Below are 21,044 nucleotides of genomic sequence, written 5' to 3' on the forward strand. Positions count from 1 at the left end.
CTATCCCTTCTCCAGGAGATCTTCCCAACCCAGGAATCAAACCGGGGTCTCTTGCATAGCAGGCAGATTCTTTACCAGCTGAGCTACCAAGGAAGCATTGTAGATAGAGATAAATAGGTAGAAGCAGAGAGAATATTGGGGTTCCAGGTAGATAAGTTACATCTAAGACCAGAGACTTCTTCAAAGGCAACAGAGAACAAGAGTATTAATGTAAGAATTTATGATTTCTAATTCCAGCAATACATATCCCCTATCATGTACTCGCTTTGTGTCGGGTACTGTGCTAAGACACTTTACATATGTTATCTCATTTTCTCTTTATAATCGTCTTTTATACAAAAAGGTGACTGAGTCTCAGAGAGTTTCAGTAACCTGCCTGGAGTCTTATAGCTTGTAAATAGTAGAACTGGGATTTGAACCCAGGGGTTTGGGACTCCAACCATGAAACTCTGCTTCCTGATGCAGAAGGTGTGTTTTGTTTTTTTTTTTTCCTGCTCCAGTTTTATGTTGCCTGCAGTGTAGGGATACTCATAGGCTTACATCCAATGGGAAATTAACCCCACAGGTAAACCCCACTTACAACAAAAGTAGAGGGTTATCACTTCCAGGGAGATGGGGATGGGGATATTTTTGTTCAAAATGTGAAGTTTTTTAACCTTTGCCTGTAAATCACAGTAAAGACCTATATTCTTCACGCGGCAGTGATTAGATGGTGGTGAATCTTTCCCTTGTACTTCTCACCACTTTGTTGTTTTTTTCCCCTCTCCTAAAATCCACTAATTATCTTACTAGGTGTCCTCTCTGTGGCTTTGGTTTTTCATAAATGACACTCCTGGAGGTGCCCTGTCAAGGACTTTCTTGAGTCTTAATAGGAAGAGCAGTGGGCCAACCTAAAAGGAAGTTTAGGGATCACTAATTTGGTCTGTCAGTGTGCTTCTGTCACTTTATTTTTATACCTGCAGGCAGCAGTGCTTCTGAGACCTTTTAGTCCTTTAAAGATAGCTTTGATCCTAGATCTCTTTCTGCTTGGGATATGTTTTTGAAGGGATGAGGACAGAATGTCAGCTTTCTTCTCCCAAAGGCACCCGTTGCTGAATTTCCCCTATAATCTAGGGCTTTCATCATTTCCTCCATGTTGATGGTGGCACCAGACCTGGGGAATAGCATTTATCTTTTGTTTTTTGACCTAAGTGACTGGTAAACGGTGAAAAGGCCATCAGCTGAGAATGCTTTTAATAAGGCCCTCTTTTCTTGTGGTCTAGCCAGGGTCTACCTGTGGTCAACTGCAAAAGTATTTCCCAAGTTCTCTCACTTTTTTTATCTGAAGTTGCTTGAAGGTGATACTCAGGAAGAGAACATTCACATGCCATACAAGGGCAAGCAAATGGAAAGTTCTTTTCTTTATATAGCTTTTAATCTCTTGGGTAAAACTTTGATTTATTTTGACAAAATAATACAGAATTCTTAACCCAGCAGTATAATGTAACACTGAATCCACAAGTGCCAGAATTCCCTTCTAAGCCTTTACTAGAATTCTGTAAGGCCAAAGTGTCCACTTTCTTCCAAGAGGCTTTTGGGATTGACTTTACTCATCCTTTGAAACCCATGAATGTCCCCAAGTCAATCCTATCTTCTACCTGCTCTGCCATAGATGAGGAAGACAGCTGATGGAAATTCCCTACAACCAAATCTATAAGCCCACTTGCACCTGCACCCCCTGCTCTTCCTCAGATAACTTCCCAGCTGGCTTTCCTACTTGTTTCCACTCTTGTTCTCGTACACCCTACAAATAGAGTCATATTTTACAAATACAGATACGATCATGTCATGCTTGAGGCTTAATTATTACCTTGCATTGCTCTTGGGATAAAGCCTCAAATATTTAATGTAGATTACAAAGCCCAATAGGAGATGGTCCCTTGCCTACCTTACCATCTTTGACTGTCAGCAGCATAGCCCTTTTTTTTCGTAATCCATGCATACTGACTCTCTTTAATTTCCTCCAATCTGCCAAATTTCCTCCTGGATCCTCCTTTTGGAATACACCCGTTACAACAAGATAACTGCTTTGTTGTTCTTCAGATCTCTGCTGAAATGTCACCTTTTCAGAGAAATCCCAATATAGTCATATCTCTTTATCAAGTTAATTTGCATTATTTTCCACATGCTTTTATTGCCAGAAAGTTCATATCTTCCTTTTGAGGACTCTTCCTTCACTGTGTGTTATCTCAGAACCTGGAGGTTCATGCATCAGGTTGGGGGTGGACTGGAATCTGGTAAGTATAATATAGCTGTTGCCAAAAAAGACTGTTGATGTTGAAAATGGCCCTGCACATCCCAGAGTGAAACTGAAAGTGAAAGTCACTCAGTTGTGTCCAACTCTTTGCAACCTCATGGACTATCCATGAACTATTCCATGGACAGTCCATGGAATTCTTTAGGCCAGAATACTGGAGTGAGTAGCCTTTCCCTTCTCCAGGGGATCTTCCCAACCCAGGGATTGAACCCAGGTCTCCCACATTACAGGCAAATTCTTTACCAGCTGAGCCACAAGGGATGCCTAAGAATACTGGAGTGGGTAGCCTACCCATTCTCCAGTGGATCTTCCTGACCCAGGAATCGAACTGGGGTCTCCTGCATTGCCGGTGGATTCTTTACCAACTGAGCTATCACAGAAGCCCTGATCCCAAAGGGGCAGATTGTCTTTTGCATTGTGATGACCTACTCAGGCTGAATTATGTATCATTAGTTTATACTCACATACCCATTATTCCTCAAAGCATAACCATGTATCATGGTGGTTCTAGGCTGGGCTAAAGTCACTTTTCCTCCATAAACCTTTGGGCCTGCATGAGTTTAGATCACCAACTCAGACAGCTCCTGCGTATCCAGTATCTTTTTGGTAACAAGCATTTGTTTTGCTAAAAAATTTGCACCAGGGCTTTCTTGGTGGCTCAGATGATAAAGAATCTGCCTGCAATGCAGGAGACCTCGGTTTGATCCCTGGGTCAGGAAGATCCCTGGAGAAGGAAATGGCAGCCCACTAAAGTATTATTGCCTGGAGAATCCCATGTACAGAGTTCATAGGATTGCAAAGAGTTGGACATGACTGAGCAACCAACACTTGCTTGCATCCCTTCTTGCCAGAGACTTTGGTAAGTGCCATGTCAACAGGTTTCCTTAACTTTGAATCCCAAGAAATATCTCAGAAGGCCAATAAGCTTTGCATTCACCAAGAAAAAATGGTAGTTATTTTTAGGCTGGACCATCAAGAAAGGTCCTACTAATACCCAGATAGGGGTATGTCCTTATCTTGCATTCTGTGTCTGAGGGAGGCAACTTAGGTGATGTCACAAAATAAATAAATAAGCTTCAAGGAGACGTTTGACTCTCCTCATACTGAAAGGGACTAGCTAGATAGCTTAATCTATACCTCTTGGGTACTCTATGTAATTTTTCCTCTGACACAACTACCTTTTTACTCATTTATTGATCTGTTATCCTTGTGATTATTTGTTTAGATGTTTGTCTTCGTCATTGTAATATAAGCTCCAAGAGAGTTGGAACTATTTCTGCTTTCTTCATTGAGTATCTTTAGTGCCTCTCAAAGTGCCTTGCATATAGTTAACATTCTATGCATGTTTGTTGAGTGAATGGACTGTAAGATTTTCAAAGTAGAATTTTAATAGTAACTATTATTTCTAAAAATTCAGAAGATTTTAGAAAAGAAAAGGCATGTTGCTATTGCTGCTGCTGCTAAGTCGCTTCAGTCATGTCTGACTCTGTGTGACCCCATAGATGGCAGCCCACCAGGCTCCTTTGTCCCTGGGATTCTCCAGCCAAGAACACTGGAGTGGGTTGCCATTTCCTTCTCCAATGCGTGAAAGTGAAGTCGCTCAGTCATGTCCGACTCTTCGCGACCCCATGAACTACAGACTACCAGGCTCCTCCATCCATGGGATTTTCCAGGCAAAGGTACTGGAGTGGGGTGCCATTGCCTTCTCTGAAAGGCATGTTAACCAGTCTTTATCATTAAACTAGTTAAAACTCAATAATTAGAATGAAAAGCAAAGACAAAAAGTCAATGAAACCAGGAAAGGACTCAGTTCTAAGTTATGGACTGGTATCTAAGAAGTTTAGTGAAATATGAACAAAATCAAGGGAAGATGCTAAGACTTGATACACACCTCTCTAGATTGTAAACAGCACAAATTTCACTCAAAGTGGAAGACCCTGAGTGCCTCATCCTTTGAGGTTTACACACTGGGGCAGGCCATGTGAAAAATTGCAAAATCCCCAAGGGAGCCGGTTCCATATCTTAGAACAGAGGGAGAAATAAGGCTATGGGAACAGAATCATTTTATACTGGACTTCTAACCTATAATGAAGTGGAGAGGAAGAAATGACAATGAGTTTTGTAGAATGTTGACCAAAACAAATGAACAGAAATGAGTAGGTAATGAATTAGCAAACCAAAGTTGGCTAAACTTCTTTGCTCTAAGCATACATTTCAGATTCAGGATTATTTTGGGAAACAGAAATTCTAGAAAAATACATATGTATTAATTTGAAGGGAACGTAGGATTTTTAACAATTGGAATTAAGGAAAGCAAGGCAGTCACTCACTAGCAGTGAGAATCATGGGATGTGAGACTTCGGCTGCTGGCTGCTGTGTTTCCTGCCTTGGGAAGGAAGCTGGTCTCCCTGTGGTGGGAAGAACCAAGACAACACATAGAAGAAAAAATAAAAGACGAGGGAAACATTGCTGGTTGAGATCAAGTCCTGGCAGTGGTGGTGTTCATGTCTGTGGTTCCAGTTATCCCTGAGGGCCAGCTGCTCTTTGTGCATTTCCTGGACTTATGTGAGGTATTCTAGAGTCTTTTCAATACATTCCTTTTGTCCAGGCTAGTTCAAGTTTACCTTCTGCTGTAGATGTACAACTAAAAGTTCTATCTAATATACTATAGACAATAAAGACAGGCAGAGAGGATCCAACATAGGCATTATTGGTGTGCCTAATAAAGAGAGCAGGACAAATGGATAGAAACTATTTAGGTATATAATGGAAAAGGCCTTCAGAGATGAAGGAAATTTGTAATCTATAGATCAAAAGGGAAAAACTGAGACAGGACAGTCAATACCAAGTAAGCAGATAATAGCAAAGTTAGTATACTTCAAGACTGAGAAAAGGCTCTTACAGGCTTCCAGGCAGAAAAAAAAAGTTACCTAAAAGGGGGAGAATCAGACTGGCCTCAGGTATCAGGGTGGTGGTGGTTGGTGGTTTAGTCATTGAGTCTTGTCAGACTGTACAACCCCATGGACTGAAGCTCACTAGGCTCCTCTGTAGCCCACTAGGCTCCGTGGCTGTCTATGGGATTTCCCAGGCAAGAAGACTGGAGTGGGTTGCCATTTCCTTCTTGAGGGGATCTTCCCAACCCAGGGATCAAACCAGGTTCTCCTGCGTTGTAGTCAGTCTCCTGCATTACAGGTGGATTCTTTACTGACTGCCCCACCAAGGAAGCTCAGGTATTGTGGTAACACTCAAAGCCAGGAGGCAGTGGAGCAGTGTCTCTGTATGTGGGCAGACCTGATGCCTAGTCAAGCAGTGATTTACGTATAAAGGTAGCAAATGATATTCGCAAACATTCAAGGATCTAGTTCCCCCCAAACTGGCTCACGAATAAAATTAGTCTGCTCAGTGATAAATAAAGATAAAGAATTTGGGAGTGGAGAAACAGATCTATTAAAGGACTCCCAGAGTATGTGGAATCCATTTACGTATGGAACTAAAATATGAGTAACTGCAACAGAAGAAATGTAAAGACTGTACAATTAATAATGAAAAAGGAATTATGTAATAAATATAAGATAGGGAAGAAACAAGAGGTAAAGGTATGTGTAAGTATGTGAACTGCTTGTTTTTCTTAGTGGAGTCACTAAGAGTCAGAGAAAATGAGTAGTTAAAGCTTAAAGTTGATAAATTTCCTGGTCTGAGTTGAAATCTTGGCACTGCTACATACCAGCTGTGTAACCTCAGATAAGTTTAAACCTTATCCATCGTCACAGAAGCTTCATCTGTATCATGGCGATAATAACACTACCCACCTACTAAGCTTGTTGTGAGGATTAAGTGCAATAATATATACAAAGTGCTTAGAATAGTGCTTGGCTCTGAGTAAGCATTCAGGAAAAATTACTTGTTATTATTTTAAGGAGAAAACTTGGGCAAGCAGTTTTATAATCTTAGGGCAGAGAAGGTCTTCCTAAGTATAACTCTAAACCCAGAGACTATTGAGGTAAAGATTAATAATTTGACTTCATAAAAAACAAGGGCCTTTGCATAGCAAAATCACCATGATAAGAATCAATGAACAAACACTCAAGTGGGGAAGAAGAATTGTAAAATATTTGACAGAAGAAGGATTGATGTTGGTAATATTCAGGGATCACTGATAAGTCAACAAGAAAATATGAGCAACCCAGTATAAAAATGGACAATCATATGACTTTATAGAAAAATACAAATATTAAAAATTTGAAAAGTTACTTAGTTTCACTTATAATTAAAGAGGTAAAATGAGATTGGGATGCCATTTTTCATTTATCAATTTGACAAAGATGAAAAACTTGGAAATTTCTAATGGTGAAAAGGATGTAATGAAATAGGCATTCTCATATCCTTTCTTGAAGACTATTTGGCATTTGTCAAAATTATAAATATTCATATATTTTACCTCTGCAGTGCTACTTCTAAGAATACATTCTACAAATATATTTATTCTAAGGTACAAAGATATATGTAATAGGATGTTTTTTATTGCACTGCTTATAATAGAAACAATTTGAGAGCAATTTTCTTAACTATTGATATCAGTTTATTAAATATTTTAAGGTGCTTATATACCTTGGAATATTACATAGTCACTAAAACAAAGGCTGTATGAATATATTATTGACAATGAAAAATGACTGCATTATAAATTTAGGGAAAAAAGTAACTTAAAATACATGTGTGTGTGTGCTAAGTCCCTTCCGTTGTATCCACCTCTTTGCGACCCTATGGACAGTAGCCCTCCAGGCTCCTCTGTCCGTGGGATTCTGCAGGTAAGAATACTGGAATGGGTTGCCATTCCCTCCTCCAGGGGATTTTCTCAACCCAGGGATTGAAGCTGCGTCTCTTGCGTCTCCGGCACTGGCAGGAGGGTTCTTTATCACTGGCACCACCCGGGAAGCCAGTATGAGGATATAGTATGATCTTATTTACTAAAGATAATGCGTAATATATTCTTACATATATGTGTAGAAAACTTCTAGAATACTACATGAGAGCCATTAAAATTAGTTCTCTCTTGAGGTGAGGGATCGAGGTGCTGTTAGGATCCTATCAAGACCTAGTACCCTCAAGACTCAAGTCTTCCAAACTTTTTTACAGCGGTCGTCTTCTAATTTCATAGTCATTAAAAACAATTAAAAATAATCTTTGACTAGTGGTGACTGCTGACTGTGTTGCTTTTGAAAATGGAATTTAGTATTTTGGTACTGAAATTATTTTGGATAAATAGCAAAACGAATCAAGTTAAGTTCAACTAACATTCATTCAATGAAAATAAAGAAGCCCCTATTTTTTATAAAGCACCGACCTGAGTGCTCTTGATGCCTACAAGCCTGTGGAATAAATAATGCTCGATAAATACTGTAAATAGAGGCTCAGACATTTCTCCTGGAGGTTGAATTTTCCTAAATAAAAACAGGTGAAATGGGATCTGTTAACAGACGCTCTTTTCACTATGTGACCATTGTTATGATGCCAGCCTAGCACCAAGGACAAGAGCAGTGCTATTGGAAAGATGTACGAGTTCAGGTATGCCAGTGTGTTGGCTTCGTTGCCTTGGTTATCATAGTAGTGACTGCTGAGGGTGAAGAGAAAATGTGAGAAGGTGTGCTAATGATGATAGTGAAGATGACAGGACAGTTCAGTTCAGTTCAATCCCTCAGTCGCGTCCGACTCTTTGTGACCCCATGAATAGCCAGGCCTCCCTGTCCATCACCAACTTCTGGAGTTAACTGAGACTCACGTCCATTGAGTCGGTGATGCCATCCAGCCATCTCATCCTCTGTTGTCCCCTTCTCCTCCTGCCGCCAATCCCTCCCAGCATCAGAGTCTTTTCCAATGAGTCAATTCTTCGCGTGAGGTGGCCAAAGTACTGGAGTTTCAGCTTTAGCATCATTCCTTCCAAAGAAATCCCAGGGCTGATCTCCTTCAGAATGGACTGGTGGGATCTCCTTGCCGTCCAAGGGACTCTGACAGGACAAGATGATCCTAATTTCTACGTAAAAACTAGATTTGATCAAATGTTATGTTTACCAGTAATATTTAGATTTTATGTCACTATATACTTATTGCTTTAAAGGCAATGGTTTTATGAAGAAGACTGTACTTTCGTGGAGCCTAGCAGGCTCCAATATTTCCAGAGTTTGGCCATGTGACTTACACAAATCTATTTAGGAATTGTGACTTTTTTCCTATTAGAGAGTCTGTGATTCGTCAAAGTCTTGTGAACTCAAGACATTTGAGCAATGAGAAATGATTGCAGTATCCAGTTGGCACTGGTTGTTTGATTCTAAATACGCATACAGTCAGTTCTGCTATTAAAACTTGAGAATTTATTTCAGCATGTTTATTATATATTAGGAAGCAATTTGGGCTTCCCTGGTGGCTCAGACAGTAAAGAATCTGCTTGCAATGCAAGATGCCTAGGAAGATCCCCTGGAGAAGGGAATGGTACCCACTCCAGTATTCTTGCCTGGAGAATTCCATGGACAGAGGAACCTGGTGGGCATGGGGTCGCAAAGAGTTGGACACTGCAATTTCAGATAACCTTATTTCTGTCACTTAACAATTAATTCACAAGCTACAACCTTTCAAGCACTCACATCCATAAATAAGCTTCAGGTCTTTTTCAAGATAAAGTACAATATTTATGTATTTTCCTAACCATTTAATATGCGTGAAACTGTGCTACCAGTTGTATTGGATTCCTGTATTTTGTGTGTGTGTCTTTGACAAAAAATTTTTTTTATAATGATGCTTTTTAAATTATTTTTTATTTTTTTATTATTATTACTTTTTTTACTTTACAATATTGTATTGGTTTTGCCATACATCAACAAGCATCCACCACGGGTGTACATGTGTTCCCCAGAATTTTTGAACATTGTGTCCCTAACTGCATTTTTTCATAAAGCATATGTGTTCTATTGTGCTATTTTTACAGTGTACTGGTTTTTTTGAGAATGCAGATATCTCTTTATAGCAAAACGAACTACCTCCTTGCACAAATCTATGTTGATCTTTTCATTTTCAGTTTCTGTAGTGCATCTGGTTTGCAGAATTAAGTTGCACTGCTGCTGCTGCTGCTGCTAAGTCACTTCAGTCGTGTCCGACTCTGTGCGACCCCATAGACGGCAGCCCACCAGGCTCCCCCGTCCCTGGGATTCTCCAGGCAAGAACACTGGAGTGGGCTGCACAAGGACCTCCAAATGAATGATGAAAATCGTGTTTTCCCTTTGTTCTAGGTACTCTGGTCTACCAAGTTAGCTCAGCATTTCGAGTTCAGCCAACTTCTTTAGTTCCTTACTGGTGGTTAGGCCTTCTTAGTACAGGTATACTGGTGAATTAGGTGATTTTTCTAAATTTTTATGAGGGCTGCATCTGGTCATAAGTCCCTAAATGCCACATGTTGAACTCCTTTGGACTTTTCAAAGTTCATTACGTTGCTAATCTTTTTTTTTCTTTTAAACTTTTTATTTTATGTTGAAGTGTAGCCAGTTAACCGTGTTGTGATAGTTTCAGGTGGACAGCAGAGGGATCCAGCCATATATATACCATTCTCCCCCAACTCCCCTTCCATCCAGTTTGCCACATGACATTAAACAGAGTTCTCTGTGCTATACAGTCCTTATTGGTTATCCGTTTTAAACAGTGTGTACATGTCCATCCCAAACTTCCCATCCCTTAACCTCCATTCTTCCCCACTGAGAACCATAAGTTCATACTCTAAATCTGTGAGCCTATTTCTGTTTTATAAATAAGTTCATTTGTATAATTTCTTTTTTAGATTCTACATATAAGGGATGCCATATGATATTTCTCCTTCTCTGTCTGACTTATTTCACTCAGCGTGACAATCTCTAAATCCATCAGTACGTGTGTGCTAAGTCACTTCAGTTGTGTCCGACTCTTGCGACCTATGGACTGTAGCCCTGCAGGCTCCTCTGTCCATGAGACTCTCCAGGCAAGAATCCTGGCGTGTGTTGCCATGTCCTCCTCCAGAGGATCTTCCCAACCCAAGGATTGAGCCTGTGTCTCCTGCACGGCAGGTGGATTCTTTGCCACTGAGCCACCAGGGAAGCTCCTAGGTCCCACCCATGTTGCTGCAAATGACATTATTTTGTTGTTTTTAATGACTAAGATCCTTGCTAATCTCCTATGAATGTATTATTATATGAATGAAACATTGTACCATGCTTGTGGCCTGGAGGTCAAAAGTATAAATAGCATGTGATTTAAAGCCCTGTATTTATTATGTGGAAATGAATTGTTTGTGAAGAAATTTAGTCATCTTTCTTTGAGGGTTTTGTCTACTCCAATGATGATTTAGGTTAACATAAAACATTTCCTGTTGAATGCTGAAGTTCTTTTTGAGGCTCTAACATGGCATGCATAGATCAAGGAGGTACTACAAGTATATAATCACCTATTTACAACTGACTCATAATGTTTACTCTGTACTCAGATTCCATTCCTTATTCTAGTTATTTAGTAGTTGCTTTATGAATTTTCTCATAAAAATATGAGGAATAGAAATGTGTATTCTGGCTGGAATATTTGATTTAAGATTTTCTGTGTAAGAAGTATAGACTTTTATTATGATTCTAGAAGACATTTTATTCTGATTTTAGAAGAGAGGAATTTGGCCTTGTTCTAAGTTGAAATTTAAGATTTCTTTAAATTTTCCCTTTGGAAGAAAGTATTTTTTACCAATAGCACATTTAGCAGAGAGGGGCATTATAGTGGTGGCCTAAAAACCTGTTCTTCTCTTCATTCATTCATTCTTCACAGACCACATGTTTATCAGGCACCTACCCTGTGTTGTCCCTGATAGCTCAGTTGGTAAAGAATCCACCTGCAATGCAGGAGACCCTGGTTCAATTCCTGGGTCAGGAAGGTCCACTGGAAAAGGGATAGGCTACCCATTCTAGTATTCTTGGGCTTCCCTTGTGGCTCAGCTGGTAAAGAATCTGCCTGCAATGAGGGAGACCTGGGTTTGATCCCTGGGTTGGGAAAATTCCCTGGAGAAGGGAAAGGCTACCTACTCCAATATTTTGGTCTGGAGAATTCCATGGACTGTATGGTCCATGAGGTTGCAAAGGGTTAGACACAACTGAGTGACTTTCACTTTACTTACCCTGTATTGTACTGTTTTAGGCTCTGGAGAATGTGATGATGAACAAAAATAGTAATGACCTTCCTCTCACAATCTAGTGGGAGAGAGAGATTTTAATCAAATTATTGACCAAAATATATAATTATAAATTGTGATAAATGCTGTGAAGAGAAAGTATATATTCTTTTGAAAGGAAAAAAAACAGGTAGACCTAATTTGGATAAGTGATTAAAAAAGGCCTTTCTGAGGAAGTGACATTTAAACTTAGACCTACAGGATAAGGAGTTTACCGGAAGGGAAAGGGGGTGGAAGGATTTCCAGGCAGAGGCAAGAGGTTTTGTGATATCATTTTATAGTACTTATGACCTTTTTAGATGCTTATATAATTAGGTACTAGTCTATGAGCAAGACAGTTTATAGAGCTGTGTTACTGAAAAGATGCATATAAATTACATTTTTATAAATGAATTCCTGAATTCCTGCAGGCTTACATTATATTCACTGTGCTATATCATCTGCCTTTGATTGATGTTCAGTTACTTCAATTACAGCTAGATTGATTTTTCTAAAGCACAATTTTGATGATGCTTTTTCCTGCTCAGAAACCTTTACCAGCTCCCCAGTTACCCAACAAAGTCCACGCTTTTCAGCCCTTCTACACTGGTCCTGGTCTTAGTGTCCTACTTCATCTTTAATTACTTCTCTTTCTTCAGTACTCTCTGTTAGCCAGTAGAATTTCTGGATGAGCCATGGATGCTTTCTCATAGGTCCACCTTCACTTGTATTGTTTCTATTCCCTTATGTTTACCTCCTGAGATTGTCCAAATCACATATGTATTTCCAGGCCCATCACAGATATCCCCACTTAATCTCAATGTTCTTCTCTGATCAGCCCAGCTGAAAGTCACTTTTTAAAAAGACAAAAAACACGTTTTATTTATTCATTTATTTTAATGACTATATTTCATTCATTAATTCTTATGATATAAAATATTCATTTATTTTACTTATTTTGGCTGCGCCCTCCAGTATGTGGGATCTTAGTTCCACAACCAGAGACTGAACCCACACCCCCTGCACTGGAAAGTGGAGTCTTTACTGGACCGTGGGTGAAATCCTCTTCTGACTTCTTGCATGCACGCGTGCTAAGTTGCTTCAGTCGTGTCTGACTCTATGTGACCCGTTGGACTGTAGCCTCCCAGGCTCCTCTGTCCATGAGATTCTCCAGGCAAGAATACTGGAGTGGGTTGCCATGCCCTCCCTGAGGGGATCTTCCTGACCCCAGGGATCAAACTCGCATCTCTTATATCTCCTCCATTGGCAAGTGGGTTCTTTACCACTAGTGCCACCTGGGAAGCCCTCTGACTTCTTATGATACATTATTTTTACTGCTCTTTAAGCTCTTTACTCTTCTTATTTTGTTTTGAAGTTATTTCTAGTCATGTCTTCCCCACTAGACCTGTAAGCTTCTTGAGGCCAGAGTTTGTGAAGGATGAGTCTTTGCTTTTCTCACTGTGCCTAACATAATCTCTTGCATATGGTAGGGTCTAAACAAAAAAATTTTGGAAGGGATTTAAAAGTTAATTGTTGGTTGCTAGATTGCTTATAGAAAGTTGTTAGTGGCCTCTAACAAAATGCATCAAGGGATTAATATACAAAAATATCTTTTGTAATGTTGCTCATCCTAAATTCTCATTTTCTTACAGAGCTACTACTCACTTGGGATGTTTGTATGTCTTTTTGCCCATTTCACTGACACTGATTCACAGAGATTATTTTAGATTCATAAATGGTTCTGTCATTTCCATTTTTACCTCTCTTTTGAAGGTTTGCATGCTCGTTTAGCTGTAAAAAAGACGAAAAGAACAAATCAGCCCTCTCCGGTTGTTGATACCCAGCGGGGAGAAATAGATTTGAAAGCATGTCTAGATAATGTACTTATTTTGATTGTTTTGGGTTTTCCAAGTACATGTGACTTCAAATGAGTTTGGAACAATCCCACACAGAATTTCCTTATTCATTGGTGCATCTGGACCTATACCTCTGGTGGACAACTTTATAAGTTTTTATTAAAACCCATTTCTCTTTGAGAAGCGGTGCCCTTTATTTCTGCCTGAATAAACATTTGAACAGCTTTTAGATTACTCTTCAATCTATGACTATAGGACCATGCCATGGCTTTAGCTGACGTAATTCTTAGTTTATTTTTTATATTGAAAGAACATTATCTAAGGCAATATTTAAATATGCAAGATTTCTGATAGAAACATTTCTCTCCAAGGACAAGTAAAACAAAGTATAGTTGCAGAATAATGTGTAAGTATCTATGATTTATTTAGTATTTGTAATTCATTTAACATTACTGTTTTGGCTAGAAGCATCTCTTTGTCAGTCTTTTTCAGTTTTATTCACGTTCCCCTTTATATTAACAGCAGATTCTTTAAAAACAAATGATTTAGAAATTTCATATCTTTATGATTAACGCTATTGTTCTTAAAATTTAACCCTTGAATAATATATGATTCTCTGTAAATTGATGAGTTTATCAGAGGTTCTTTCTCTTTGACTATGTGATTTACTTTTCTTATAAAATTACTGTATAAATATTAATAGTAAAACAAATAAAATCTTTTAAGTTATAAGTAAAAAATAAAATATTTGTAATTCCTTTCAGGGGCAATCATGATTCTAGGTATTTGTTAATTTAAGAAATCTCTAAATAGATAGTGATTAAGGAGACATAAATCTGGATTTAAAAAGTAGAAAAATCTAATTTCCTCTCTGGATGCAGTTTTCATATTAAATTAGGGACCCTAGAGTTTAAAAATGATTTTCTTTCTTTTTAAAAAAATATTTTTCCCTTAATTTGGCTGCATCAGGTCTTAGTTGTGGCCTGTGGAACCTTGTTGAGTTGCACGGCTTCTCTCTAATTGTGGGGTGGGCTCAGTAGATGTGGTGCATGGGCTCAGTTGCTGCACAGTACTTGGGACCTTAGTTCCCTGACCAGAGATTGAACCTGTGTCCCCTGTGTTGGAAGGCAGATTCTTAACCACTGAACCACCAAGGAAGTCCCCCCAAATTTCTTGAAGATTGTTTTGACCTGGAAATTGTGCATTACTATTTAAGAAGATCATGCGGGCCTTTTAACCTTTCCTTGTTACATTGTTCACATGATGTATTTGCTAAAGACTATTTATTTTAATTATTTAGTCTTAACACTGATTTATCAACAAATATGGCCAAATAAAGTAATAGTGTTTTAACTCCCATAGTTAAAAACTATATATTCTTGAGCTCTTAATAACTGAAGGCATTTGAAGGTATTTTCATTTGCTAATTTGAATGACAATTAAATGGTCAATATAGTGTTCCTCTTTTGGATTCCCTTGGAACCATATCATAGGGCGAGATCCTTGACAGACACATGGTTTCATTTGGTCATACTTGATACCATAGGGGAATAAGATGAATGAGTAGCTAAAGATCTTGAGGATAGAAATAGAGCCTGTATTAGGCACAATCAGGTTGATAGAGATAACAAGAAGCTATAAAAAGTGCAGATGAAGTGATTTTACTTATTAAGGTTCATTCTTTCATTCAACAAGTATTTCTTCATTGTTCAAGCACATCTGATTGTGTGCTTGGTGTTGCTTTAGATCAAGGTTTCTCAGCCTTAGCACTACTGTGGTTTTGGGTTGGATAAGTCTTTGTAGTGGGCCTCTCTTGCATTGTGGATGTTCAGCAGCATCCTTGGCTTTTAACCTTTAGATGCCAGTAGCACTCCCTTGGTTGTGACATTTGAAAATGTCCCCATACATTGCTAAGTGTTCTCTGGAAGACGAAATTACCAGTGATTGAGAACCACTATTTTAAATGAACATTTTAAAAGCAAATTTTTTGAACTTTATTTTGTGTTGTTTCCCTATTTCAAAAGTTGTACATGTTCCATGTGATTTGGTCTTTCAGTATATCCTGGGTAGTGCCCTATCGGGAAAAATGACTTAGGTTTTATAATGGGATATGAAACTAGGCATATTAGCTATAGAAATAACAGAAATACCTTATATTTTAATATTAACTGTTGATTTAATCATAATTTGATAGCATTTATGACATCTGGGATAAAATAATCTATTTCTTGATCTTTTAAAAAACACTTTGTACCTAAGAGCAAATTCTTACAAAGAAACCTAAATGCTTGTTATTTTTTCCTCCTTTTAAGAATGATCCTATTCATCTTTTGTTTTAAAGGCTCTGTAACTTATTGGTGCTGCATAAAAATTCCATTATTGTAGAAACTGTTCTCTTTGCTTCTCTGCAGCATCCTTTTCTGAAGTTATGAGAGATATGAAACATATTCTGAAAATTCATTCAAAGCTTTAAAACTTATTATATCCAGGAGAGACAGATTTAAGATTGCTGAGGTTTCTGGTTGAAGTACTTCAAGCAGAAATCCATACTCCATTAGACTCTCTAACATTGTGACCTTAATTTTCCAGATATTTTGCCCTTTAAATTGAAAGCAGTATTTTAATATTGTTTAAGTCTTCTGGAGGGGCTTGTAATATCACAGACTTAAGTTGTGAAACATTTGAAACAATTGAAAAGTAAAATAGCAACTGACTTAGGACTGTGTATCATTATATATATATTTTTATTTCAGAATATATAATGATAGAAGGATATGCATGAACATATCTAACACATTGAAATTTGTGAAAAAAGCTATTTAGTAAGTTGTTCACACTGTACTTGAGCAGAATTTTACATGGGGCTGATTCCTGGCATTGCCTAAAGAGTTTCTCATTGGGAATAGTTGTTACGTTCTCTGAAGTTAGGAAATTTACTTTGTATAAAACTATGCTCTGGGTGAAATGAAAATCTAGCTACTGAGTTATCTTGCTTCAGCAGATAAAGCAGGAAATGTAAAATTGTGTTACACTACCAAGTCAAGAAACTGAGAACTATTTACCAAAAAAACCCTATATGGAAAAGGCTAAATGAAAAGCCTCTGTTCTTTCATTAGCAAATTGTCAGTTTTTAAATATATGCTCATTGAAAAATGTACACATTGTCTCAAGTAATTGATATATTGGGTTGGCCAAAAAGCTCATTTGGGTTTTTTCTTAACATGTTATAGAAAAACCCAATGAACTTTTTCACTAACCCAATAATTTAATCCAATTCCTAACTTAAAGGTATTAAACTGAATTGAATTCCTTAGGGACTCTTAATTGCTTTGTCTATTTTCCATTGTAAAATGTTGTTTAGAATCTAAATTGATCATATAATCTTTAGTTTATGGCTCCACTGAAGGATGATTTATCAAATATTCTTTATTAATTTATAGCTTAAATTTTATATTAGCCTCTGTGTATTACCTAAATTATGAGTTAGCTATTAAAGGGATATGGTACCCTCTCCAAGTTCTTTTACACATATTCATGTTAGTTAAATGCCAGATAAATCACCTGACTATATTAATGCCAGGTAATTATTGCATGAGTTGCTAGGGAGCATTCTTTAGCATAAAAAAGCAATTGCAGGTAGTTTCTTTAAATCTTTTGCTGTCCTGTTGTAATCCAAAATGAGGGTAGTTTGCCCTTATTAGTATTGATGTTTTATGAGTTCTCCATTGCTTAGGCTAAAAGTGAAAATATCCTTGCCTTTTGGCAGAATGTAACCTGTTTTTGGAGAAGGAAATGGCAACCCACTCCGGTATTCTTGCCTGGAGAATCCCCATGGACAAAGGAGCCTGCCAGGCCACAGTCCATGGGGTCACAGAGTCGGATGTGACTGAGCGACTAAGCACACAACCTATTTTTGCTGAGAGAGTGGTTTGGTGAGTCTCCAGGTGAGTTTTTAATCTCTACTTTGTTGGTCAGCAGTCTTAGTCCACCTGTTCACTGATGCACTGTCTCCCAAAAGATTATTCATATCCTCATCAGATCAGGACAGAGAGATCCATTGCCTCCACTGAAAGAACAACTTGTGAGATGCAGCACAGTGTCCAGAGATTGTCATCAAGCCCCTGGAGGATTGAGCTTGATATACAGTATAAGAATGCCTTTTCTGTGAACTCGCCATATCATTCAGGAGTGAAATCCTCTGGCTAGACCTGACACTTCTTGGATATGGCTGAACATCAAAGGGAGAACAGATTCTGGACAACTCAAACTTAATCATACCAGTTTATATCAGGGGTATGTTTGGAAACATTCCTCTTAGCTTTTATATACTTTTACTCTTGTGAGAACGGTTAATTGGCCAGACAGTAGTGGTTCATTGTTCTATATTTATCTCCTGAAGCAGTTCCTGACCCTGACTTTTAGGGGCTATTCTGTTAGGAAAGTAAAGGTTTAGATTTCTCCCCTCTTTAGGACCTTTTAAAAGGAGTAGGCACTCTGCTTCTCTTTCAGCCTCTGTAGAGACGTGCATACATGTGTGTCCATCCATTCATTCATTAAGCATTTGCTGAGCACCAGACATCAGTGCAGGACACATCTTGTTAGTTTGGGTTACTCTGCAAAATTAATGGGAAATTGCCTATATTCTCGAACTATATTGTTTTTCCAGAAAAATTCTTGCAATTGGCGTTTTGTCTTTAGTTAGTGATAACAAAGTAATATATAAAAATATACCTTATGAGTGCTAAAATGACAAAGTCCACCCTTAATATTTCCCTTGACAGAACATCTCAGCATGGAAATAGAAGATATGAAGAGTAATAACCAAGTGAAATTTTAGTATTCAAATGAAATTTTAGTACTCAAAAATACAATTTAAATAAAAAGCTCTCTAGTAGTTAGATTTGTTTGACTAAGTTCTAGTTCAACTATTAAACAATAATACTTCATAAGTGGTGTTGTGTATTTCCTATTGTTTCACGTCATAAGCTTCGCATTACATCATCAGACACATGGTGTCTGCTGGTCCCACTTTTAGTGGGATTAATGTTCATCGGTCCCCCTGTTCATGGTGAAGGCACCTTACAGATCTTTCTTCTCTTTATTCTCGGTGTTCTGAAATTTCATAATGGTCAATGTGGATAATTTTTCATTGATTTTGCTGTGAAATCTGTGGGCTCTTTCAATTTGGAAATTCTTTACTCCTATGAAAGTTTATTTGTATTATTTCTTCGATAATTGCTTCTCTTTTATTTTCTATATTTTTTGCTTGAACTCTCGTTATTCACATGTTGGATCTCCTGGGCTGATCCTTAATTTTTCCATCTATTCACTGTCATTTCCACCTTTTTGTCATTTTGGTCTGTTTTCTAAGATATTTCCCAAATTTATCTTCTAACTCCTTTATTTAATTTTTTAAAAAACTTTTTTAGATTTTTCAGGACTCCCTCTGGTTTCTGAATATTCTTTTATTGTGGCTTCTTATTTTATGGATATGATATCTTTTAACTCTCAGAGGCTATTTTTATATATGTGGTATAATTTTGCTACTGGCCTTCTCTCTTTTTCCTCTGAGATCCTTTCCCCCCACTTGTTTGTTCTCTTTCACACTTGAGACTTTCATAAAATGTCTAACTATGTTTTCCTGTTTAAGAGTGAGGTATTAAAATTGTGTCACAAGCTCTGTGTCATCTAGTAAAGGTGACCTGGTAACAATCTAAGCTCTTTTACTAGGGGATGCAGTGATTGTGGTGGCTCAGTGGTAAAGAAGCCACCTGCGAATGCAGGAGATGCGGGTTTGATCCCTGGGTCGGGAAGATTCCCTGGCAAAGGAAATGGCAACCCATTCCAGTATCCTTCCCTGGGAAATCCCATGGGCAGAGGAGCCTGGTGGGCGATGGTCCATGGGACTGCAAAAGAGTTGGAAAAGATTTAGTGACCAAACAACAGCAACCAGGGATTAGGGGAAGAACCCCATTAGGTCAGTACCTATGCACCTTTTAGCGTATCAGGCAGTTTCTCCAGTGAGGAAGTTTTGGGTCTCCAGCCAGGGTGATGTAAGCCTGGTTCCATGCATTATAGGGCATAAGCAGGGCAAGAGGGATGGAGTATCTCAGTATGGTACTTCACTTTTGGTTTCAGGTATACTTGAACCCCAAGCCAGAACCTGTCTGAGGGATAACTTCTAGTCTTTTGCAGATTGAGGAAGGTAGTGGTCTGGCTGTGCAAAATCTAGGATACTTTTGAAAATTTTGCATTGATTGGGACAACTCAAATCTATAAATTGCTTTAGTAATAATATTTTAGGCCATAAACAAAGTAATCCAATGCCTGGGCCATTTTTGTTTCTTGTCTTGAGGCCTAGAAGAGAATAGTGGACAGTACCAGATACTGGTAATTGGGACTAAAGTGACACCCCTACACCCAAGTGGTCTTGGCAAATTTACTGTATCTTTTGTGTAAAAGAAGTAATAATTTTTCTAAAACTCACTGCTGTGCCAGGTTTAAGGATGGATTTACATACTCTCCCCTTCGCTGATATCCTTCTGAGATGCTGAGAAGATTCTGTCTAAGAGAAAAGTGTGTGCTTTTCTCATTCCTAAACACTTAATTCAGTGTTTCACATTTTCCCAGAGACAGCCAGTGTGCAGGGTCCTTTCAAAGGCAACCTCTTTATAGTCCTTGGTCTCCTTAAGATCAATCGGACCTTCTAAGATATATGTTCATTTCTGAGTATTGAAGATTGCAGTTATCTAATAATAGCAGTTTTATTTTGGTGGATCATGTGTCACTCAAAACAGCAGAATACCCGCTGGACCCACAGCTCACCTAATTGTTTTCAATGGATGGTGATTTAATATGTTACAAAGTTGTGTATAGCCATTTCTTATGCCTTAGAGCAGTGGCTCTCAAACATTTTGACCCAGACCTCAGTATGAAAAAATTTACCTTGCTACACGCATACACACACACAAGTACCTGAACCTAGTTTGGAGAAATAATACCTTTATGACAAGTGTTATACTCTCATATCTTCTTTTACATTTAAATTTAGAATGTTGTGTCCCACAGATGATCTAGTTTGTGAATCATGGCAGCTGTGGCTCTTACAGTTGGGGGAAGGGGGTATGGTAGATTGTAGACCTTTTGGCACCCTGATAAAAGTATTGGACTCCCTTCTCAGAAGAACGCCCACACACTCTCAGACACAAATTTTTGTATATGTTTTCAGGAGATGTACAGTCTTTAGTTACAAACATGGACTTCCCAGTTCTAAAAACTTCACATAAAATTTGGAGTTATCTAGCTTTTCAGTGCATTTCACCCAGCATACCGAATATCATCAATATCACAGTCCCATCTGCCCTTCCTCCTTTTCTGTTGCTAGGTGTTAATACAGGGTTTTAGGCCAGAGAGACCACATAATAAATAAAAAGTCTCAGAGGATCCATATTCTTTCTGGGCATGTAGTTGTCTTTGTGGTATTTAGAGATAGTGCACAGGAACTAGAGAGACTTGCTTCGAATATGTCAGGAGCTGTTGTGTCCTTTGCAGAGCTGCTCCTTGTCTCTGCATATCAGACCCTTAGCAACTGTAGGCTGATTACCTGCCCACCTTCACTTTTAGTTGAGAAACTTATTTATTACCAGTTACCTTCCCCAAATAGGTGACAAATAGATGGGGAAGCAAT

The 21,044-nt window shown here is 38.3% G+C and overlaps 1 protein-coding gene across 5 annotated transcripts in view; it reads left to right on the forward strand.

Moving 5' to 3' along the window:
• STK33 (serine/threonine kinase 33) overlaps window positions 1-21,044 on the forward strand; it is a 188,693-nt gene that overhangs the window by 37,988 nt on the left and 129,661 nt on the right. The window contains exon 2 of one of the 5 annotated variants that reach the window (XM_059874757.1): window positions 17,124-17,301. The exons of the other annotated variants lie outside the window; for them this stretch is intronic. The gene's annotated coding sequence lies outside the window, so the exon portion shown is untranslated. The remainder of the gene's footprint in view (window positions 1-17,123; window positions 17,302-21,044) is intronic. 5 annotated transcript variants of the gene reach the window in all.

The sequence above is a fragment of the Bos taurus genome, chromosome 15 (assembly GCF_002263795.3).
Source record: "Bos taurus isolate L1 Dominette 01449 registration number 42190680 breed Hereford chromosome 15, ARS-UCD2.0, whole genome shotgun sequence".
Taxonomy (NCBI): Eukaryota; Metazoa; Chordata; class Mammalia; order Artiodactyla; family Bovidae; genus Bos; species Bos taurus.